The sequence below is a fragment of the Dipodomys spectabilis genome, unplaced genomic scaffold, assembly GCF_019054845.1.
Source record: "Dipodomys spectabilis isolate Male_0828 unplaced genomic scaffold, ASM1905484v1 ptg000714l, whole genome shotgun sequence".
NCBI lineage: Eukaryota > Metazoa > Chordata > Mammalia > Rodentia > Heteromyidae > Dipodomys > Dipodomys spectabilis.
Genome location: NW_024871391.1, coordinates 664,821 through 674,728, shown reverse-complemented (window position 1 = coordinate 674,728; position 9,908 = coordinate 664,821). Strand labels below are relative to the sequence as shown.

General features: G+C 46.2%; 1 long non-coding RNA gene across 1 annotated transcript; it reads left to right on the top strand.

Annotated features, from left to right (window-relative positions):
• The first annotated feature begins 7,330 nt into the window (after window positions 1–7,330).
• Window positions 7,331–8,145, top strand: LOC122101979. The gene is made up of 3 exons (XR_006146439.1): window positions 7,331–7,526; window positions 7,624–7,692; window positions 7,949–8,145. It is a non-coding gene; the product is annotated as an uncharacterized LOC122101979 (long non-coding RNA).
• The last annotated feature ends 1,763 nt before the right edge of the window (window positions 8,146–9,908 follow it).

The following is a 9,908-nucleotide window of genomic DNA, read 5'->3' as shown; positions in this document are numbered from 1 at the left end:
GGGGCCCGCCAGCACGCCCTGCAGGCCCGGGAGCCCGCCAGCACGCCCTGCAGGCCCGGGAGCCCGCCAGCACGCCCTGCAGGCCCGGGAGCCCGCCAGCACGCCCTGCAGGCCCGGGAGCCCGCCAGCACGCCCTGCAGGCCCGGGAGCCCGCCAGCACGCCCTGCAGGCCCGGGAGCCCGCCAGCACGCCCTGCAGGCCCGGGAGCCCGCCAGCACGCCCTGCAGGCCCGGGAGCCCGCCAGCACGCCCTGCAGGCCCGGGAGCCCGCCAGCACGCCCTGCAGGCCCGGGAGCCCGCCAGCACGCCCTGCAGGCCCGGGAGCCCGCCAGCACGCCCTGCAGGCCCGGGAGCCCGCCAGCACGCCCTGCAGGCCCGGGAGCCCGGGAACCCGCCAGCATGCCCTGCAGGCCCGGCAGCCGGCCGTGGTCGGAGCCGCCGGCAGGCCCGGCGGCCGGCCGTGGTCGGAGCCGTGGTCGGAGCCGCCGGCAGGCCCGGTAGCCGGCCGTGGTCGGAGCCGCCGGCAGGCCCGGTGGCCGGCCGTGGTCGGGCCCGCCGGCAGGCCCGGCGGCCGGCCGCGGCGGGTTGTTGCGGACGCTGTGACTCGCGGGTACAGAACACAGTGCTCGTCTTTGGTCCTCCCTACTGCTCGGCCGAGTGTCAGGCCGCCCGGCCTCAGGGCTCCTCGGCCCCACACAACACGATGGGGCGGCGGGGCCAGCCATGCTTAATATCGGGTAATTTCATGACCAAGTTACATCCCGAACTGCCCTCCCTTCACCAGTCCATTCAACACTGGATGATTCACCCGGTCTGCCTTCAACACGGCTCCTGCCGCAGCCACTGGGTGACCCAGAGATGCCCGCACAGACTCTCCAAACAGTGCCTGCGCTTCAGCTTCTCGCCAGCCTCACTCGGTTTTCAAGTTCCCAAACAGCTGATGGTTATGCTGCACAGGCAACCGAAATATTTTTAAATTTCTTGCGGAAGGAAGTTTTAAAAATCACAAAATTGCAAATGCAGATGTGGCTCTTACCCAAAAAAGAGGAAGTTCAAGAACAAGCTAAGTATTCAAATACTGTTCAAATAGCAGAAGCCGGAATGCATGAGTGCTCCGGGGTGGGAGTCACTTGTGGGAAATTTCACATTTTATGTTCTAGACACACATTCTACACAATGACTCTATTCATTGGAAATGCTACTATGTGGCCATATGGTGGATGATTTATTTTATTTTAGAAGAGCTGTGGGTGAGTTTAAGAATAGCCCAGAGAATAACAAGCTGAAATGTTTTTCTTCTGAGTACCATGTTTCTTTTCTAAATATATGTTTTTAACTTTTTTTTTCTTTTTTGGTACTGAGGTTCAAACCCAGGGGGTTGCACTTGCTAGGCAAGTGCTTCACCATGGAGCTACATCCCAGCCCAAAGTACAGTTTTACGTTTAAAACACACACACAAAAAAAAACATGTGCCTCACATCAGGTCACACCTGTAATCCTAGAGACTGAGATCTGAGGATCGTGGTTTGAAGCCAGCCTGGGCAGCAAAGTCTGTGAGACTTAATCTCCAGTTAACCACCAGAAAACTGGACATGGCACTGTGGCTCAAGTGGTAGAGTGCTAGCCTTGAACAAAAAAAATCGCAGGGACAGTGCCCAGGCCCTGAGCTGAAGCCCCACATCTAACAACAACAAAATCATTCATTCTTGAACTCAAATAATAGCTTTTGAATACAAGTCACCGAATTACAACTTAATATGATAACATATTAGCAGATAGTAATTAACTTTGACTTTTAAGTATACAGTTAAAGTCTCAACCAATTTGTTTAAAAGTCATTCCTACAGAGCTGGGAAGGTGGCTCAGTGGTACAGTGCTTGCCTCGCATGCACCAGGCCCTGGGTTCCAGTCCTCAGCATCACATAAGCAGAAAACACCGGAAGTGGTGCTGTAGCTCAAGTGGTAGAGTGCTATCCTTGAGCTCAAGAGCTGAAGGACAGCGCCCAGGCCAAGAGTTCAGGCCCCACAACCGACACACAAACACACACAAACACATACATTCCTACAAAAAAAAAAAAATACAGTAGCCAACAACTACTATGTAAAACAAGCTGATAGTCGAAATACTTTTCTTTTTTTCTTGCCAGTTCTGAGGCTTGTACTCAAGGCCTGGGCACTGTCCCTGAGATTTTTGCTCAAGGCTAGTGCTCTACTTCTTTTGCTCAAGGCTAGCACTCTACCAGTGAGCCACAGTGTCACTGCTTTTTCTGTGTATGTGGTACTGAGGACTCGAACCTAGGGCCTTGTGTATGCTAGGCAAGCACTCTACCACTGAGCTACATTCCCAGCCCAAGTTAATACTTTGTATGTATTCAGTCAAACTAGTATTATTCTAACACAATATAATCCATGATGAATGTAAGAAATCCAAAATAGCCTATAACACTCAAAAGTTTAGAAATGAGTTTCAGTATTAGTGTTTGATATTAATATTTCAAAATTAGTATTTGATATCTGAAAGTTCCTAATGTGTAAAAAACTAAGCCATGTGACATATCCTGAGGGTCTGAAGCAAGAAGCTGGTTTTCTGTTTGAGCCCCCAATTATAATACTTGCTAGCTAAAATTCAAATTTTTCAAGTTTTTCCAACAACAAAAAAAAAAAAAAACAATTTTTCAAGCCAAAAAAATCACGATGAAGAGCCAAAAGTCAGCCCCGCTCTGAAGTCCTGGCCCTTCCAGCCCAACGCCGGCCGCCTCCACCTTCCTGCCTCCTCCCACCCCAGTTCCCTTTCCAAAGATGGCAGCTCTGCGTCCTCTGCTGGGCTACCAGCTTTGGAAACAGACCGTGGTTCAAAAGTGCTCTTATGTTTCTCAACCTTTCTGCAATAACCAGTTAAAATCAGCTTCCACGGAGGAATTTAAAGATCACGAGTTCCATGTGCCAGTCAACCTCCCAGTCCAACCGCGGTCTGACTCCCAGGGCAGGTTCCATCTGTCTCCCTCTTCCTCTGATTGGGCGTTGAGGGGGACCCAAGCCTTTGAACTGCAGGCCTCTCTCCTCACACATGGTGAGTGTTCTCCCTGGTGGTATTTGGTTTGGCACACTCAAGGTTCAGAGTGCTTCACCTTCATTTGAACGCACACAGGCCGGCCCTCCTCAACCTGTGTGTCCTACCCATTTGCTTGTCTGCCTGAACTTGAAGTCACTTGAGCTAGACTCTCAGGGAGAGGGTCCCTCCCTCCACCCTCCAGCAGAATCTCTCCTTTCCACAGAACATCTAAAGCTCTTCTTGGCTTTCTGACCCCATTGGGCCTTAGTGAACTCCTTGTGTGAAATGACATCCCCTCAGACCTTGAGGAAGAGAGGTGGAGAGGCCGCACAGCTCATGGCTACCCTAGAATTGCTGGCTCCCCGCCAGATCACAGCTTCTCTCTGAGGAAATCTGAAAAGAAGAAATTGGCCAGAAGAGGGAAGCAAAGAACCCAGATCTCCCTCACCATGCCAAGCCTGCCTGCTGATGCCAGTGTTAACCGGACGTCTTGGTGCGTTTGAAATACCGCCACCAAGTGCAGATGTGAATCACCCAGCCTCCCCATGGGTAGTGGGTCCTGGGCCCCTTCAGAAGGAACTCCAAGCCCCATGCCCACTAAGAATTCATTCCTGTGTCCTGGCAGCATGTCAAGACTCTGCAGACCTTAGCAATTCATTTCCTGCTCCCCGCATAGGAAATGGTAGGCACAGACTTCCCCTTTCTGCTTCCTTTCCATGTGCATCCACCCTATAATGTATCTTATTAATAAAACCAGTGTTAATATTGAAGTTATTTTTTATGATAAAATAGACTTAAATGATAAAATATAGCTATGAGGAAGTAAAGTTTTTCCTTGATAACTATGAACTGTATCTCCTTGTCTGCAGGTAGCTTATTTTGTTAATGTCACCTCAACTTTGAACCTGTGTGTGGGTAATTTTTACAAGACCATTTCTTGGCAGTTGCGACCAGTGGAGCAGATGGGAAATGAAGGGACACTTAGTTTCTTTAGACAAAGATTTAAGAACAAAGATTTAAGTTCTTTGGGGGTAAATACTTAAGGATATAAAAAGATAAATCAACCAGGCACTAGTGGCTCAAGGCCTATAATCCTATAAACTCAGGAGGCTGAGATCTGAGGATCTCAGCTCCAAGGCTGTTGGAGCAGACAGATCGACTCTCTTCTCTCCAACTAACCGAAATAAGCCAAAACTAGAGGCATGGCTCAAGTGGTAGGGCACCATCCAGGAGCCAAAAAAAAAAAAAGCCAAGTGAGAACTCCAGGCCCAGATTTCAAGTAGCAGTAGCTGGGGTTACAGACCTGAACCATTCACTTAAAACTGCTTTGCTTTGCTTTGCATTACACTGCACAAGAACATACTATATTTTGTTATTTTATCTTAATGTAGTTGAACCTTCTTTGAAGGGCTTATACATCATTTCTTTACAATTTATCCCCAAGTACCTTGCAGATGTTCTTGATGCTGTGAATGGATTCTATGAATCTTTAATATCACTGTTACTGGCATTCTCTCCCTGTTCAGGCAATACATTATAGATGAACAAGTACGACTTTTAGAGTCAAATGAACCCAGGTACTCTCCTTACTAGCAATGTAATCTTAGGCTGTTTCGATCTCTGAAGGTCAGGATTCTCATGAACACAAAAAGGAGCCATAATGCCTTAGCTATAGCCTTCCTGTCAAAATGTTTTCAAAATGTTGTTTCTCAGAGAGAGACATCAGTCACAAAGCGAGCATTCACTGAGAGAGAATGAGATGTGTGTGTGAGCACAGGTGAGCGTGTATGCATACCCAGTAGGAAGTTCCCTTATTACCAGAGCAGCGGAATGAGACTCAGTCTAAAAGGAAATATCAGTGTTAGCAATGCTCCACCAAGTTAGGAAAAAACATTACTGGTCCCTTGGGTAGGTGATAAAACTCACACCAACACTTGCACAGGAAAATTGTAGGCTGTGTGTTGAACATTGAATCATTTAAAGAGCTAGAGCCTCAGAACATGGGGAATACCTCAGAGAGTCATGAACCTGCTTGCTCATTTAGACAGAATAAGCTACATATGGATTTTAGGTTTATTGACTTTTCCTACTACTACAATAAAACACAGGAAGCGTTCTTAAATAAAGTAACTACTCTGTGCTGTTTCTCAGTAGGGCAGATGTCACCAGAAATGAGTGTACAAAATAAGAAAGAGAAAGTAACGGTGGCTGGTGAAGGCTCTAATTCTGCATTTTGTTTCTTCCACACACACAAACACACCTGGAGGGAGCCTCAAGGCTTAGCCATGCAGCACGAACACTTCTCAAATGCACGGCATCTGGAAAGCCAGCTTCTACTCAACGCCTGCTCTCAGAAAACTCTCTTCCCGAGATCTCAGACACCACTCACTAAGAGTAAGAGAAGAGCGTTCGATCATCTTGGCCTGGACTCACCGTGAGGAACACATTTGGTGTCATGATCAGGTGCACACACGTGCAAACACTCATTTGGGAACGCATAAGGAGCTCTGTGTAAACGCGGGCCAGCTCACGTCACTCAACTCCCAACACCACCCAGTGCCTGCCCAGCTCACTGGGGAGAGAAACCCGGCCTCCCCTGCTCTGGAAGCCCTTACGCCACCCGGCCCCATCCCCGGCTCCCCCTCCTCTGCAGTGCCTCCCTTCCCTCCCTACAGTCTTGTTGGCCCTGATTTTCTTTTTCTTTTTCTTTTTTTTTGTCAGTCATGTGGCTTGAACTATGGGCCTGGGCACTATCCCTCAGCTCTTCAGCTCAAGGCGAGCGCTCTACCACTTGAGCCACAGCGCCACTTCCAGTTTTCTGGTGGTTTATTGGAGATAGGAGTCTCATGGACTTTACTGCCCCGGCTGGCTTTGAACCGCAATCCTCAGATCTCAGCCTCCTGAGTAGCTGGGCTGACAGGCGTGAGCCACCAGCGCCTGGCTCTGATTTTGTTTCTAACAGCCAGGATACTCCTGTGTTTTTTTCTGGACTATTATCCTCCAATAGCCACATAGCTATTCTTAGAGACATCAATTCTTTGAGGTCTCTAACCCAAAAATACCTTGCCATAGAACTCTTTGCCCTTTTCTAACACAATGTGTATTTTTCTGTATCATTTATATTTCTGCATTATTTATTTAATTGATCGGTCATGGGGCTTGAACTCTGGGCCTAGGCGCTGTCCCTCAGCTCTTCTGCTCAAGGTGAGCGCTCTACCACTTGAGCCACAGCGCCACTTCCGGTTTTCTAGTGGCTAATTGGAGACAAAAGTCACAGGGACTTTCCTGCTGTGCCTGGTTTTGAACCGTGATCCTTAGATCTCAGCCTCCTGAGTAGCTAGGATGACAGATATGAGCCACCAGCCCCTGGCATCATTTATATTTTTTGAATGGTTTATTTCCTCTGGAATGCACACTCCATGGACACAGATTTCCACCAGCTTATCCACTGCTAATGTGAACTGAAATAAAGCTCTCAGAAAAGAAGACTTAACCTTGCCATGTGGGACTTACTCTTTATTCTCCGTTATTTCTTCCACTAAAGTTGTGCTGTTCTTATAAGCCACTAGACTGATTTCATAATTCACTCACAAAACAAGATCCACAGATTGAATTATACTGACTTTTTTTGTGGTAACTTGCACACCTGTTTCCTTTGAGACTATGTGTGTGTGCATGTGTGTACCTTACTAGGGGTGCCATGAGAGACTGAGTTGTCCTTCTGCCATACTGACTGTCTTTCCCAGCGTCTGACATCTCAGTCAAGCAGAAGCTTCTGCAGATAGTGGAGACAGAACCCAGCCACTGGGAAACACCGAAGGAAGTTGAAACCAGGGTTCCAAAGAGACAGACAGACAGAGACCGAGCTATAGATTCACTTTTAACTTCCTAAGTTTCTTTACCAATTTTCTGTTAGGGTGAGATTCTCTTTTTTTCTTTTTTCTTTTTTTTTTTGTCGGTTGTGGGTCTTGAACGTGGGTGCTGTCCCTCAGCTCCTCAGCTTAAGGCTAGCACTCTACCCCTTGAGCCACAGCACCACTTTTGGCTTTTTCTGCTTATGTGGTGCTGAGGAATCGAACCCAGGACCTCTGCATGCAAGGCAAGCACTCTACCATTGAGCCACCTTCCCACCCCCCGAGATTCTCTTTTTAAGTAATGACATACAAGCCGCAGATGCACTGACTGAGCATCTGGACCCATCAGAGCCAACAAAAATGTTTCCGTAAATAAATAGCAAGCTTCTACATTTTCAGAGGTGCATTCTTAGACACATGAGGAACCAGCAGGGACCACGTTCACTTCCGCCCAGCTGTCTTCCTTCAGCTTTGACATTGCCCTGCCACCCAGAGAGAAACTCCTGCCTGAGCTGTGCCCGATGGGGAGAGGAGGACACAGCATGTGCAGGGAAGATGCTTCCAGGCAGATAGGACTCTCTGGCGTGATCTGCCCAGGGGGGCAACCTCTCTTCTCCGCAGGTTGAGCATTCCCGTCCTCACTAAGCCAAGGAGTCTCATCAGGAAGGAAGGATGGCTGGGGCCGAGGAGTTTCTGACTGCCTCTTTTATAATTCAAGGTTCACATGTCCAGTCTGACCCGTGACATTCGACAGTGGAGGCTGGAGACAGAAGTCCAAATGGAAAAGGTATTCCTAGGATTCTCTTACTTTGGTTTTGTTTGAAAACCCTCCCGCACATGGTTTACACCTGCTTTTGGTATCATACCTACATAAATTATGTTACACGTATGAATTCCCTCAGAAATGTCAGCTGTCCAGGAAACTATCAAACCTTAAACTTAAGCTTCAGTGCTTCCCATTTGCTTCTGTGACAACCTAATTTTGCCCTAATTTCTGTGTATTTTTCATGCCCCTAAAATCTGGATCTACCCTCTGTTTTCAGGAATGTTCTGGCTTGTTAGCTGATAAAGGTCCAGTTGGGAGTTTTGGAGACCCAGCCTGACAAGGAGCCCTGGCTCTCTTAACTTTTGATGATTGTGTTACAAATTGAGGAGATGCAGCTATGACATTTAAAGAAACTTTAACACGCCTGGATGTGGTGTGCATACCTAAATATATTTAAATATTTGATTCAGAAAATTTGTGAAGTTCTTGCCCTGACCTTGTCATGACTATAAATTCCATTATAATTGTAATATACTAAAGCTACAGAAATGATAGAAAACCTAATCCAACTCGCATTAATTTCACCATTACCCCTTGTAATTGTAGGCACACAAAAATAGTGACAAATTATCCAATAGTTTGGCTGGGAGATGAGGGTTTGCTACAATGATTAATTCCCCTCATTTCCAGAAGCAGGATACATAGTTCTTAAAGTTGTCAACCATTTCCAGCTGAGCTGGGAGCACTGTGTGGGGTAAAAATGTTTTTAGTTGTTGGAAAACCAGTCAATGAATAAACAAAACTATCATCAGGCATGTCCAAGCAATATTGGATCCAACTGATCAAAGCTCAACTTGAACCAAAAATGAGGTCATGTTGGGTTAGAAACTAATGTATAAAATAAAAATCAGTGTATGTTCTGATCTGAACCAATTATTGCATAAACAAATCAGGAAGAGGAGAGGAATCTCCCACGTAGAAAGATTCCAAATAACTTAGGTAGGCATTCCATCCGGAAGGCTGGAGACCAACTTGCCAGCCCCTGACAGGTCTGCCTTCCATCCAAATCCAATCTAAGAAGAAAGAAATCAAGGCTGGCAGGAACAGTGATCAACCAGGTGATAAATGTCAACCTGGCACACACAATTTGAGGAAAACAGCACTTAACCTTGAAAACAAATTCAGACAACTCAGAATTGGGACACATTTTACAAACAGATGGGTATTCCTCAAAAAAAAAGTCTACCCAAAGTGGGTTGGAGCACATGTAATAACTAAGTGTACTGGGGTATGTTTAAAGAAATCCTAGGACATAAACAAAGGATGTTAAGTAAAATCAAGATACCTGAATAAACCAGAGATCTGGTTAATAATATATCAATATTGATTCAACTATATTAGCCAATATATCATAGGAGAAACTAGAGATAGTGCCTATGGGATCTATACCATCTTCTCAATTTTTCTGTAAATCTGAAAGACAGAGTTGAGTTTCTAAAGCTGTCAGCAAAGAACCTTTGCGTTCACACCTCACATAATACTTCCTATCTAGTCAAAACAGGTTTGGAAGACTAATAGATGTTACCCTAGACAATTATGCTGCAGGCAGGTTTAATTCTATTTAGCCAAAGTGAAATAAGCGACTAATTAAATTAATTTAATTTATGGTTGGCCCTGGGTATTAGATTTTTTAAATTTAATTAGGAAAAAATTTTAAATTAAATCCAACACTAAATGTTTCTTTCAATTTCTTCTATTCAGTCGAATGATCAGAGCATACAGATGCTATGAAACATTAAACCATGTGCTGGTGGCTCACGCCTGTCATCCTAGCTACTCAGGAGGCTGAGATCTGAGGATCACAGTTCAAAGCCAGCTGGACAAGAAAGTCCATGTGACTCTTAATTAATTAGTTTAAAAAAAAAGTAGAGCTAGATCTCAAGTGGTAGACTGCTAGGCTTGAGGAGAAAAGCTCAGGGACAGTGCCTAGGACCTGAGTTCAAATCGCAGGACTGGCACAAAAATAAAAAAATAAAAATAAAAGAGGGCTAGTGTTGTAGCAAGGTAGTGGAGTGCTTGCCAATCATGCACAAAATCCTGGGTTCAATCCTGAGCACCACAAAAAGAAAAAGAGTAGAAAGAAAGGAAGGAGGGAGAGGAGGGAGGGAAGAGAGGGAAAGAGGAAGGAAGGAAGGAAGCGAAAGAAGGGAGGGAGGGAGAGAGGGAGAGAGGGAGGA